The sequence below is a fragment of the Somniosus microcephalus genome, chromosome 15 (assembly GCF_052327205.1).
Source record: "Somniosus microcephalus isolate GS21.2 chromosome 15, FLI_Smic_1.0, whole genome shotgun sequence".
NCBI classification, from domain to species: Eukaryota; Metazoa; Chordata; class Chondrichthyes; order Squaliformes; family Somniosidae; genus Somniosus; species Somniosus microcephalus.
In genome coordinates, this window is record NC_141001.1 from 62,648,340 (window position 1) to 62,662,866 (window position 14,527).

General features: G+C 44.0%; 1 protein-coding gene across 1 annotated transcript in view; it reads right to left on the reverse strand.

The window, feature by feature from the left end:
* insc (INSC spindle orientation adaptor protein) overlaps nt 1-14,527 on the reverse strand; it is an 811,538-nt gene that overhangs the window by 216,132 nt on the left and 580,879 nt on the right. The gene's annotated exons all lie outside the window — the stretch shown is intronic.

The following is a 14,527-nucleotide window of genomic DNA, read 5'->3' on the forward strand; positions in this document are numbered from 1 at the left end:
CAAGGGGGAGGGATTCAAATTCCTGGGATATTGGAACCGGTTCTGGGGGAGGTGGAACCAGTACAAACTGGACGGTTTGCACCTGGGAAGGACCAGGACCGATGTCACAGGGGGAGTGTTTGCTAGTGCTGTTGGGGAGGGTTTAAACTAAAATGGCAGGGGGTTGGGAACCTGTGCAGGGAGACAAAGGAATGCGAAGCAAGGATAGAAGCAAAAGACAGGCAGGAGAAAAGCAAAAGTGGAAGTCAGAGAAATCAAGGGTGTAAATCAAACATGGCCGCAGTAAACAATAATTCTAAAAGGTCTAAGATGTTAAAAAAAACAAGCCTGAAGGCTTTCTGTCTTAATGCAAGGAGCATTCGTAATAAGGTGGATGAATTAGCTACACAAACAGATGTAAACGGATATGATATAAATGGGATTATGGGGACATGGCTCCAGGGTGACAAAAACTGGGAATTCGACATCCAGGGGTATTCAATATTCAGGAAGGACGGGCAAAAAGGAAAAGGTGGTGGGGTAGCATTGCAGGTTAAAGAGGAGATTAACACAATAGTAAGGAAGGATATTAGCTCTGATGATGTGGAATCTGTATGGGTAGAGCTGAGAAAAACCAAGGGGCAGAAAACATTAGTGGGAGTTGTATACAGACCCCCGAACAGTAATGCTGAGGTTGGGGATGGCATTAAAAGGGAAATTAGAGATGCGTGCAATAAGGGCACAGCAGTTATCATGGGTGACTTTAATCTACATATAGATTGGTCTAACCAAAATAGTAACAATACTGTGGAAGAGGAATTCCTAGAGTGTATACGGGATGGTTTCCTGAACAAATATGTTGAGAAACCAACTAGAGATCAGGCCATCTTAGACTGGGTATTATAGAATGAGAAAGGATTAATTAGCAATCTTGTTTTGCAAGGCCCCTTGGGGAGGAGCGATCATAATATGATGGAATTCTTCATTAAGATGAAGAGTGAAGTAGTTGATTCAGAGACTTGGGTACTGAATTTAAATAAAGGAAACTACGATGGTATGAGGCGCGAGTTGGCTAGGATGGAATGGGGAATGTTACTTAAAGGGTTGACGGTGAATAGACAATGGCAAACATTTAAAGATCGCATGGATGAACTACAGAATTTGTCCATCCCTGTTTGGCATAAAAATAAAACAAAAAAGGTGACTCAACATTGGCTAACAAGGGAAATTAGGGATAGCATAAGATCCAAGGAGAGGACATATAAATTGGCCAGAAAAAGCAGCAAACCTGAGGATTGGGAGCAGGTAAGGATTCAGCAAAGGAGGACAAAGGGATTAATTAAGAGGGGGAAAATAGAGTGTGAGAGTAAGCTTGCAGGGAACATAAAAACTGACTGTAAAAGCTTTTATAGATATTTGAAGAGAAAAAGATTGGTAAAGTCAGGTGTGGGTCCCTTGCAGTCAGAATCAGTGGGATTTATAATGGGGAACAAAGACATGGCAGACCAATTAAATACATACGTTGGTTCTGTCTTCACAAATGAGGACACAAGTAAACTTCCAGAGATGTTGGGGAACATAGGGTCTAATGAGAGGGAGGAACTGAATGAAATCATTATTTGTAGGGAAATGGTGTTAAGGAAATTGACGGGATTGAAGGCCGATAAATCCCCAGGGCCTGATAATCTACATCCTAGGGTACTTAAGGAAGTGGCACTAGAAATAGTAGATGCATTGCTGGGCATTTTCCAAAATTCTATAGACTCTGGAACAGTTCCCATGGATTGAAGGGTAGCTAATGTAACCCACTACAGGTAGACTATCCTTTATCCGAAAACCTCGGGACCAGCCGTGTTTCGGTTTTCGGAAAATTTCGGATTTCGGAAGGTGGGTCGGCGGGGGTCCACGGGGGGGTCCGCGGGGGTCGGGGTCGGCGGGGGTGTCAGCGTCGGTGGGGGTCCGCAGTCGTGGCTTGTCCGTCGCTGCTAGCCTGGAATGCAATGAAGTTCCGCATTTCCACCAACAGGTCGTCGTGCTCGGTCGGAACAGGGGCCGGCACCGCCGCGGGCTCAGAGCTCTCGTTGCTTTCGAGCCTTTGGAAGAGAGTCAGGTGATTCCGCGGGGGGGTCGGCGGGGGGTCGTGCGCACGACTTACGCTGACCCTCTGCTCAGCGTAAGTCGGCGGGGGTCGGGGTCAGCGGGGGGGTCGGCGGGGGTCCGTGGGGGGGGTCCGCGGGGGGTCATGCGCATGACTTACGCTGACCCACTGCTCAGCGTAAGTCGGCGGGGGTCGGGTCGGCAGGGGGGTCGGCAGGGGTCCGCGGGGTGTCCGCGGGGGTCGGGGAAGGCGGGGGCGTCGGCGGGGGTGTCTGCGGGGGGTCGTGCGCACGACTTACGCTGACCCTCTGCTCAGCGTAAGTCGTGCGCCACTCTGGTCATGTCGTGCGCACGACTTACGCTGACCGAAAAAACCTTCGGTTTTTAGAGGGTTTCGGTTTTCGGAAGTTCGGATAAAGGGTAGTCTACCTGTATTTTAAAAAGGTGGTAGAGAAAAAACGGGGAATTATATACCGGTAAGCCTAACATCGGTAGTGGGGAAAATGCTGGAGTCCATTATAAAAGATGTAATAGCAGAGCACTTGGAAAACAGTGACAGGATCGGACAAAGTCAACATGGATTTACAAAAGGTAAATCATGCTTGACTAATCTACTGGAATTTTTTGAGGATGTAACTGGTAGAATAGATAAGGGAGAACCAATGGATGTGGTGTATTTGGACTTTCAGAAGGCTTTCGATAAGGTCCCGCATAAGAGACTAGCATGCAAAGTTAAAGCACATGGGATTGGGGGTAAGGTACTTACTTGGATAGAAAACTGGTTGGCAGAAGGAAGCAAAGATTTGGAATAAATAGGTCTTTTTCCGAGTGGAAGGCAGTGACTAGTGGGGTACTGCAGGGATTGGTGCTAGGACCCCAGTTATTCACAATATATATTAATGATCTAGACGAGGGAACTAGATGTAATATCTCCAAGTTTGCAGATGACACAAAGCTGGGTGGGCGTGTATGCTGTGAGGAGGATGCAGAGAAACTCCAGTATGATTTGGACAGGTTGGGCGATTGGGCAGATGCATGGCAGATGCAGTATAATGTGGATAAATGCAAGGTTATCCACTTTAGTGGCAAAAACAGGAAGGCAGATTATTATCTGAACGGCAATAGATTGGGAAAAGGGGAAGTGCAACGAGACCTGGGTGTCCGTGGGCACCAGTCGCTGAAGGTAAGCATGCAGGTGCAGCAGGCGGTTAAGAAGGCAAATGGTATGTTGGTCTTCATAGCGAGAGGATTCGAATGCAGGAGCAAGGATGTCTTGCTGCAGTTGTACAGGGCCTTGGTGAGACCACACCTTGAGCATTGTGTGCAGTTTTGGTTGCCTTATCTGAGGAAGGATGTTCTTGCCATGGAGGGAGTGCAGCGAAGATTCACCAGACTGATACCTGGGATGGCAGGAATGACGTATGAAGAGAGATTGGGTCGATTAGGCTTATATTCACTAGAGTTTAGAATAATGAGAGGCGATCTCATTGAAACTTATAAAATTCTAAAAGGACTAGACAGACTAGATGCAGGAAGGCTATTCCCCGTGGCGAGGGAGTCCAGAACCAGGGGTCACAGTCTAAGGATAAGGGGTAACCCATTTAGGACTGAGATGAGGAGGAATTTCTTCACCCAGAGAGTCTTATGTTCATTAATAAATAGACATTCTTATTATGAACACAGCTAGCTTTTGCTAGACACTTTTATGGAGCACATGTGGACTAGGTACAGTATCTGTAGAGGCTTCCATCTTGACTGCTGCCTTGTGGGTAGCCTAGTGCCTCATGGGTAATGTAGTCTTAATATACATACAGCTGGGTAGTGTAGTCTTATACATAGAGCTATATACGGCTCCACCTAGTGTCCACTATAGAATGACATGTTATTGATCATTACATCCCCCTTTCTTTGAGGTTTAACAAAATCAATATCAATCAACTTTCAAGAAAACAATAAAGATAATATCAGTAACACTTTTGTTAGTGCTCTATAAACATAAACATTTTCAAAACAGTCAACACATTTTCAAAGCTTTACATTGTACTCAAAGATTAAGTCTATCAGGCTTTTTTACTTCACGTGTGGATCTTCTCAACACGGGTAAGTCTGATGTGTCTTCATGTGATTGTTCTGGCGGTGAATGACAAGATGCAGTTGCGGCATTGTCATCAATCTGCTCTTGAATAGTCTCTTGTGTTTATAGGAGGGAACGGCGGTTCATCCTGAGAATCTGTCCTTCCTCAGTTGTAACAGTGTATGACCTTGGTCCTACTTCCTCAAGAACTGTAGCTTTCCTGTTCCATGCATCTGGATCCTCAATCCTGACAACATCATCCCTTGTCAATGGTTTTAGAGTTTTGGATGACTTGTCATAGTATGATTTCTGTTTCAGCTTTAACAGTTGAAGTCCCTGTCTCAGTTCCTCACTTTGCTGTTCTTTTGCACAGCAGGGTAGCGTGGTGCGCAACTTTCGACCCATTAGTAGTTCAGCAGGTGAAGAACCACAGTCTAAAGGTGAGGCTCAGTAGCTCAGCAGGGCGAGATAAGGATAAGACTTGCTTTCTGTCGCTTTCTTCAGTAGCTGCTTGAGAACTTGAACAGCTTTCTCTGCCTTACCATTTGACTGAGCATACAAAGGACTGGATGTGATGTGCTGAAAGTCATAATGTGCTGCAAACTGTTGCCACTCCTTACAGTTGAAGCATGGACCATTGTCGCTAACGGCAATCCTGGGAATTCCATGTCTGGTGAAGATGGATTTCACATGCATTATGACACTGCTTGCTGTGGTGCTTGAGAGCAGCGCCATCTCAGGATAGTTAGAATAGTAGTCAATCACTATTAGATAGTCTTTACCATTTAAATGAAAAAGGTCCATACCAACCTTTTGCCATGGTGCTGTTGGTATGTCAGCTACTATCATTGGTTCCTTTGCTTGTTTGTTTTGGTGTTTCTGACATGTCTCACATTTGCCTATCATGTTCTCAATGTCCTTATTTATGCCAGGCCAATAAACAGTGTCTCTTGCTCTCCTTTTGCATTTTTCAATTCCGAGGTGTCCCTCATGAATCCTTTTGAGCATGTCTTGACGTAGAGCCTGTGGAATGACTATTCTGTTCTGTTTTAGTAATAGTCCACTTGCGACACTCAATTCTGACCTTATGTGAAAATATTTTGGACAGGAACCTTTTGGCCAACCATGATGAATGTTCTCTATTACTGTTTGTAATACTGTATCTTTTACTGTTTCTTCTGCTATTTGCTTTGATTTTGTGTCTGACACGGGCAGCGCAGCAGTGACCATACTCACATGAACATCCACGTCTTCTTCAGTAGAGCTCACATGACTCATTGTGGGTGCTCGGGATAGTGCATCTGCTAACACTATGTATTTGCCTGGTGTGTAGATCAGTTCAAAGTCATATCTTTGCAGCTTCATCATGAGTCGTTGAATCTTTGGAGACATCTCATTCAGGTTATTTTTTATGATGGCTACCAGAGGGCTGTGGTCTGTCCCAACTGTGAAGGTGGGAAGTCCATATATGTAGCCATGAAACTTTTCTAGTTCAACTACCAAGCCTAGACATTCCTTTTCAATCTGGGCATATCGACACTCAGTATCAGTCATAGGCCTGGAGGCATAGGCAACAGGCTTCCATTCTTCGCCCTCTGCTTGTAGCAAGACCGCACCTAGGCCATCTTTTGATGCATCCGTTGACACTTTGATTCTTTTTGTTGGGTCAAAGAAGGTGAGTACAGGTGTGGTTGTCAGCACTGTTTTGAGGTTTATCCACTCTTGTTCATGTCTTTCTGTCCATGCAAACTCATTTGTTTTACGTAGCAGGTCTTGCAGACAGGCTGTCTTGGCTGACAAGTTAGGAATGAACTTTCCAATGAAGTTTATCATCCCCATGATGCGTAGCATTCCTTTTTTGTCAGTGGGTCGGGGCATTTTGAGTATGGCGTTTACTTTTTCCATATCTGGCTCTATTCCTTTACCAGATAGATTATCTCCTAGGAAATGACTTCCTGGATGCCAAACTGACACTTGGCTTTGTTGAGCTTCAGTCCATTCTGGCGTATGCTCTGTAGTCCTTTAGTCAGTCTCTCATTGTGTTCTTTCAGTGTGGAGCCCCAGATGATGATGTCATCAACATAGACCCGAGCTCCTTCCAGAAATTCAATTATGTGTTCCATCGCTCTATGAAAGATTTCAGATGCAGATATTATCCTGAAAGGCATTCTGAGGAAACAATACCTGCCAAATGGTGTGTTGGAGGTACAGTATTTGGTGCTCTCTTCATCCAGTTTTAGTTGCCAAAATCCTTGTGAGGCATCGAGCTTTGTAAAGTATCTGGCACCTAACATTTCACTGGTGATTTCTTCTCGCTTGGGAATCTGGTAGTGTTCACGTTTTATGTTTGCATTTAAGTCCTTTGGATCCATGCATATTCTTAGATCATTGTTCTTTTTCTTTACACATACCATGGAGTTAACCCAGTCTGTTGGCTCTTCAACTTTCCTGATGACTCCTAGTGTGGTCATTCTGTCCAGTTCATTCTTGAGCCGGTCACGCAGGGCTGCTGGAACTCTTCGTGGAGCATGTACCACTGGCTGAGCATCCTCCTTTAGCTGGATCTTGTAAGTGAATGGTAGAACTCCAAATCCTTTGAACACATCCTGGAAATTATTCACTACAGAATCCACCGAGTCATCTGGTCTGCTTATGGCACAGTTTATACGGTAGACTCTCTTGACCAGTTCTAAGTCCTCACAAGCTTTGTCACCCAGTAGTGAAGCAAGTCTTTCAGCCACAACAGAAAACATGAGATGATGCACTTTGTCTTTGACTGTCACTTTGAGTCTGCATACACCTAAGCTATCTATTTTCTGTCCATTATACTCCTTCAGTAGTACTGACTTTTTCTGTATTTTGGGCTTTTCTTTCATATTGTTAATGTCACTCATACTGATTAAGTTTGCTTTTGCCCCAGTGTCTAGTTTCAAGGTAACTAATGCTCCATTTACCTGCAGTGGGATCATCCATTTGTCCTCTTTTACTGCATTAACTTTATGTTCAGCATTGTCCATTTCTGAGGGCTACACATTTTCTGTATCCTTTTTGATATTGTCACATGACACCATTCCTACAAAAAATGTCTCACTTAAATCAGTGTCCTCAATTACATTAACTCGTTGCCCTTTCTTAGTTTTTACTTTTGAAAAGCATTGTTTGGCAAAGTGATTCTTTCCATTACACTTTGTGCACATTTTTCCAAATGCTGGGCATTGTCTTAACTGGTGTTAGTAACCACAGCATTTACAATTAAAAATTTCATCCTCCGATTGCTTTTCATTTCTGTTCTGCCCACGTTTTTTCCCCTTGTAGGACACAGCACTGACAGTAGCATTATCACTCATTACAATCGCATCATTATTGATTTCACTGAAAGTCTTCGCGTGCTTTCGAGCTAGCTCGCTGGCTTGGCATATTTTCACTGCATTTTCCAAATTTAGTTCGGTTTCTCTCAACAGACGTTCCCTGACTTTTTTATCATGAATACCAAACACAATCTGGTCACGAATCATGGATGCTTTGAGCTCAGAGAAATTACATGTCTGTGCTTTCAGTTTCAGATCAGTTATAAAGCTATCAAAAGTCTCATTTTGCTGCTGTGTCCGAGGACAGAAGATGTATCTTTCATAGGTCTCATTCTTTTTCGGAGAGCAATGTGCATCAAATTTTTTTAGCACATCTTCTAATTTTTCTCTGTTCTCCTCTGGATTAAATACAAATGTATTAAATACCTCTATCGCCTGTGGGCCTGCAACCGTAAGCAGCAACGCTATCTTCCTTGCGTCTGGCTTCGTACCGAATCCGATGGCTGCAATGTAGAGTTCGAATTGTTGTTTAAGAGTCTGCCAATTGTAGTCGATGTTTCCTGTGAGTTTCAAACGCTCTGGTGGCTTCAAATTCACCATGTCGCTTTTCACAATTTTCAGCAGTTCTTCACCATCCTGGTACCATCTTATGTTCATTAATAAATAGACATTCTTATTATGAACACAGCTAGCTTTTGCTAGACACTTTTATTGAGCACATGTAGACTAGGTACAGTATCTGTAGAGGCTTCCATCTTGACTGCTGCCTTGTGGGTAGCCTAGTGCCTCATGGGTAATGTAGTCTTAATGGCCCAGAAATTCCAGAACGGGGCTTGCAGCGTGTGCAAGCCCCGTATTTACACTTACCCCGCGCTACTGCCGATCAGCTCCAGGGACGCCTGGAATTGGTGTTTCCAGAAGAAGAATCCCGGGCAGCGTATGACGTCACGCCGCCCAGGAGTGCAGCCAGCGCGAAGTCAGGAGCGTGCAGTGCAAGTGAGACACGCCCCTTGAGGTCTCAGTTTCACTGGACACGCCCCCAATGTTTCTGTCAAGCTGCTAACCATTTTTACATGCAAAGCAGCAGTTTAAATAGGTTTTTGGAAGTTTTTTGAAGATTTTGGTAACTTTCATAAACTTTTTAAAATGTTTACATTATTTTGAGTAATCTGAAGTAGTTTTAAACAGAATTAAAGCAATTTAAAGACTTTTGAAAGCCCGAAAAGAATTTTTTTAATTCCATTTATTTATTTAGCAATGTCGTCGTCATACGTGTCTTCACACTGTTCCCTTTGGGGAACTGTATGAAGTGGTGGAAGGATTTATGGCCATGATTAACGCTCATTCCGTGACCGTGACCATCTTTGAACCAGGCATTAGGGCGGTTAGTCCTATGGTGGGAGGGTTTTACGGGCTCCCACAAGCTATACAAGGAGGGGGGGCCACCCACACCCACGGACGCAAATATCCCACTGGATGTCAACCCAGAATTTAGAGCCGGAGCTCCGACTCCACTTGCCGGGACTGTCTGGAGTGGGGTTCGAAACCCTACCCTGATCTGGCCCAGCGGCGGGGATCCTACCGCTATGACAAAGGCCCAATCCGATTAGCAACGTGAAATGGCAGCATAGGGCTCCAGTCACGGGGAGGGAAAAGGCGCAGGAAACGTATGGGTGTCACCTTTTGTGCGGAGTGGGCCTTTTGCGTAGCAGTAAGCATCCCCGCCGCTGGGCCAGAAGGAGTAGGGTTTTGAACCCCACTCCAGACAGTCCCGGCAAGTGGAGTCGGAGTTCCAACTTTAAATTCTGGGTGGACATCCAGCGGGATACTTGCGTCCGTGGGTGTTGGTGGCCCCCCCCCCTCAGATGGGTTGTGGGAGCCCGTAAAACCCTCCCGCCATAGGACTAACCACCCTAATGGCTGGTTCAAAGATGGTTACGGTCACGGAATGAGCGTTAATCACGGCCATAAATCCTTCCACCACTTCATACAGTTCCCCAAAGGGAACAGTGTGAGGATACGTACGATGATGACCTCTTGCGCAATGCACCTCCTTGGACCCTCAGTCGCAGATGCGAGGGGGCAAGTCGTGCAATTGTTAAATTTTTCATTTTATTGACATGTAAAATGTTGGCCCAGTAATTCCCTTCCAAATGCGCGAGTACGGTCGGGGTACTTACGCATCTGGCTAGATGAAATGCCGGTTTTCAGCATGCACAGTGCATGTGGGGAAAACCGGCATTTCCTGTCCTCTGAACGAAGGGGTTCAGAGGCAGAACGCGTGCGACTGCACAGGCAGCGCGTGCGCAGTATAATTCGCCGCTTTCATTAATGCTTTCAGTGAGGTCAAGTCATTGCAAGTTACACATGAAAAAAGCATGGGTACAGTTGCTCCAGAGGCTGCGGAGGAAGATATTTATTATCGTGGAGCTTCTGAAAGTATGTATGTCTGTATATGTTCCTTTGCGTGTTATGTATATATTCCTTTACTTATGTGTATGAATGTATTTAATTATGACTTTCAGAGAAAGTAACTTATTGGAAAATCATACTTAAAAACATACATTCATACACATCAGTAAAGGAATATAAAACATACATACATATACGTAAAGGAATATATGTGGACATACATACATAACTCATTCTCACATTCCATTCACACAGCCACAATTGCTCCTTCTACCTACCGTTCTGAAAACCCGTTTAAAAAAAAAAAATTAAAGTTTAAAACTTACTTAAAATTTCTTAAAATAACTTCCCTCCCTTTCCCAAACCTAAATATTGCATTTCATAAGCTCCTCCATAAAATATATCTCCTTCCCCAGCCAATGAACAACTTTACACTTGCTTTTTTAACGTGTAAGTTCTAGGGACTTACCCTCACTGAATCCATCAGTGAAATCTACAAAGTTCACTGCGCAAGCGCTGCCTGTGCAGTCGCACGCGCTGTGAATAGACCTCGGGTCTGGAAATGCCGGCGTTCCCCGCATGCGCTGTTCCTGCTGAACGCCGGCATTTCCAACGGCCAGATGCGTGAGTAACCCGACCGTACTCACGCTTCTGGCCTGGAATTTCTGGCCCAATATACATACAGCTGGGTAGTGTAGTCTTATACATACAGCTATATACAGCTCTACGGCTCCACCTAGTGTCCACTATAGAATGACATGTTATTGATCATTACAGAGAGTAGTGAACCTATGGAATTCTCTACTACAGAAGACAGTTGAGGCCAATTCATTAAATATATTCAAGAAGGAGTTAGATATATTTCTTAAAGCTAAGGGGATCAAGGGATATGGGGAGAAAGCAGGGACAGGGTACTGTATTTGGATGATCAGCCATGATCGCATTGAATGGCGGAGCAGGCTCGAGGGGCCATATGTTTCTATGTAAGAGCAGCAGCAGCACAATAAATACCATTTTTCAACTACATGTGAGCTTCCAGAGATCTATAAAGATGGTTTTATCCTGAATCTTATGAAAAAGCAACCTAGTTCTCTGAATTGGAAATAGAAAATACTGGGCATGCACAGCAGGTCAGTCATAACCTGAAAGAGAAAGATAAGCTAGTTGGAACCCTTCATCATAACTGGCCTGGATGAAGAATCCCTCCTAAAATATTACTCGAACATTCTCTTTCTGATGCTAACTGACCTGCTGTGCTCTTGCAACATTTTCTGCTGTTACTTCAGATTTTCAGCATCTAGGGTCTTTCTTTTCAGGGGTGATTCTGTGATCCCATGCTCCAAGTGGGATTTCCATATTCCACAGAGCACAGGTTGGTAAATAGGTTCTACTGTGTTGTAACCCCTCTCTCTGACTCGTGCTCCCTGAACCACCCAGCTGGGAGTGCATGATCACAGAAACACCCCTTTTATCTTATCTCCAAAATTGCTCTGTTAAGCTGGGGGTGAATTTCTTTTGGGGTTATCCCGAATGGCTGCTGTAACTTCAGTGGAAGATCGCAGAATCCCCATTTACATGCAGAAATGGGCTTTCCACCAAAGTTACAGTGGCTGATCAGGAGAATCTCCGAGGAAATTCCTGGCAATTATTTATATAATGTGGCAATGCATGAATCAGATCAGTGATACAAATCATCTTACATTTTTTGATACACAGAGCCTGTATAATGTTCATTGGAGAGGCAAAAAAAAACAACTGCAGGTTGATTCATATACAGGAAAATTACAACAAAGAATGACAGATCCATATTATATTATCTAAAAGGAAGACTATGCTCAGTTTACTAAGTACAATTACAGAAAACATGACGCAGCAATTAAGCAAGTGTGAACATAATGTACAGGCTTAAGAAATAGGACATTGTAGCTTCATAAAAATGCTAGACATCTCTTTATTAACATTGAACAAATTCTTCCTGAAAATGATGTCAATCCCATATACTGTATCCCAGAAGACCATGAGTTATATTTTTAAGTAACTGAAGGGAACAGTAAGAAATGAGTCTACTCTGCAGATGGAATGTTTGTTAAGTTCCAAGCTATGGATTATTTCAGTCATAATCATGTCTGATGTACTTATTAGTCTTTTTGAAGATGTCGCTGTTAGTAGATACAGGCGCTGTCAGTTGAAATAATGAACCTGATTAACGGGAAGGTGGGGAGGGTGCGGGGGAGCGCAGTAGCATGGGGAAACCCCGGCAAGACTGGGGACATGGAAGCCTGCCAATCTCAAATAATCTCCCCCTGCAGACTCTCCCCATCCCGCCACCCCCCACCCCCCCACCGACAGCCGGACAAATGGACAGTCTGGCCAGTGGACAGGAGCAGGAATTTTTGACAGGCCGACCTGTGCCTTTAAAAAAAGAGGCAATATTGCACTCACATTAAACTTGACTGTTCATATTGAGACCACAATGATAATTGTATGGAACATTTAACTATAAATAAGAAGCTTTGTGAGTGGAGTATTCCATTTTATTGTGGTCATTGAAACTCAAGATAAAAGTTCTTCACCATAGAATTTAGGGCTGATTTTCATTTGCTATTTCCTTGCTTTCTCCACATACTCTTTCATATATTCTTTATGTAATTATTTATAACTTTTTGAATGCTGTAATTGTTTAGCATTGAGTACCACTTGGGGCAAAGCATTCCACATTCATTCCCCCCACCAGCTCACCCCACCCCCTACCAACCCTGCCTTATGTATCTAGTGCTTATATTAAGATAATTGCCTCTTGTTTTGGATTTACCATGGAAATAATCCATCTATGTTTACCATGTCTATTTTGAAGTGGGGCTTTCGAGCTCTACTATAATTAAAGGGTTAAGAAGGGGTCTCGGGAATCGAATAAGCTAACAGACCTTTTGCAGTAGTCAGCTTTTTCTAAGTTGCTTAACTGGCAGTTGAGATAATGCTAAGAATAACATGTTGATTTTGCAGTAGTGGTAGAATGATTAACGACTGCAAGCTGTGTAACATGGAGGTAATTGCAAATAGCAGAAAATTGAGTCAGAAGTAAAAAGAGGCCTAGAGGGGCAGGAAAAGCAGAACAATGAGTCAGGAGTACAATGTTGGCGAAACCCCATCTGGCATAAACAAAGGTCATAGTTGCAACAACAGCTTGCGGTGATAACGGACATATGCTTTTCCAGTAATAAAGGCGGTACCTTAATGTAACGCGGCATAGGCAACCAATCAGTAAATGGGCATGCGGGGAGAAACCCAATCAAATTGTTGAGATGGATCATGCACGAGGCTAATCATGTACATATATTTTGTATAAAAGACTGCTTAAAACTTTGTATCATCGGAGAGAAGCATGGCTAGACTGATAGCAGGTTGTTCCCCCACCGGTGCGAATAAAGACTGCTTGAATCTTTGAATGCAGACCTGGTGTCGAGTGTTTATTTCAAATACTCCACTTCAATTGGCGTAGTCGGCAGGATCTCAAATGGATGGCAGACACCAGCAGACGGAAGCATGTCAACCGCGTGAGTACGTTTAAAATTACCAGGCATAGTTAGGACAAAGTAGAAGTCTGCTACGTGTCGGCTGCCTGAGAGATCCGAATCTACAGGTCTGAGTGAGACTTCACGTAGTCTACGGATAACAACCCCAGATAAAATGACTGTACTAATATTGTGTTAGCTAGATTGAATCGGTACCATAACGGTGTGAAAGTTGGTACAGATTGCAGGTATCCATCTCATTCAGGAGTCTGGGAAAAAGAGAGATACCGCTGACAACAAATTGATGGTATAGGTTGCAAGTAACGGTCTGACTCTGTAGGAGTAAGTAAGAGACGTACCGCTGACAACAAATAATAAGTTGCAAGTAATGGTCTCACTCTACAGGAGTAAATAAGAGACGTACCGCTGACAACAAATAGCCATGGGAAGTGAAAAACTCGAGTGGGGACCAGAGGGGTCTTTGACGCGGTACCTAGCGGACAAAAATCAGAAGCTAATTGAAAAAATGATTAAGCAAAATTGGAAACCCGATGACCCACCCGCTGATCAAAGAAAATAGAAACATAGAAACATAGAAGATAGGAGCAGGAGTAGGTCATTCGGCCCTTCGAGCCTGCTCCGCCATTCAATGAGATCATGGCTGATCATCCAAATTCAGTACCCTGTCCCTGCCTTTTCCCCATATCCCTTGATCCCTATAGCCTCAAGAAATATATCCAACACTTTCTTGAATATATTTAATGAACTGGCCTCCACCGCCCTCTGTGGCAGAGAATTCCACAGGTTCACCACTCTCTGGGTGAAGAAATTCCTCCTCATTTCAGTCCTAAATGGCTTACCCCTTATCCTTAGACTATGACCCCTGGTTCTGGACTCCCCAGCCATCAGAAACATCCTTCCTGCATCTAGTCTGTCCAGACCTGACAGAATTTTATAGGTTTCGATGAGATCCCCTCTCAATCTTCTGAACTCCAGTGAGTATAAGCCCAATCGACACAATCTCTCCTCATACGTCATTCCTGCCATCCCAGGTATCAGCCTGGTGAATCTTCACTGCACTCCCTCCATGCCAAGAATGTCCTTCCTCAGGTAAGGTGACCAAAACTGCACACAATACTCAAGGT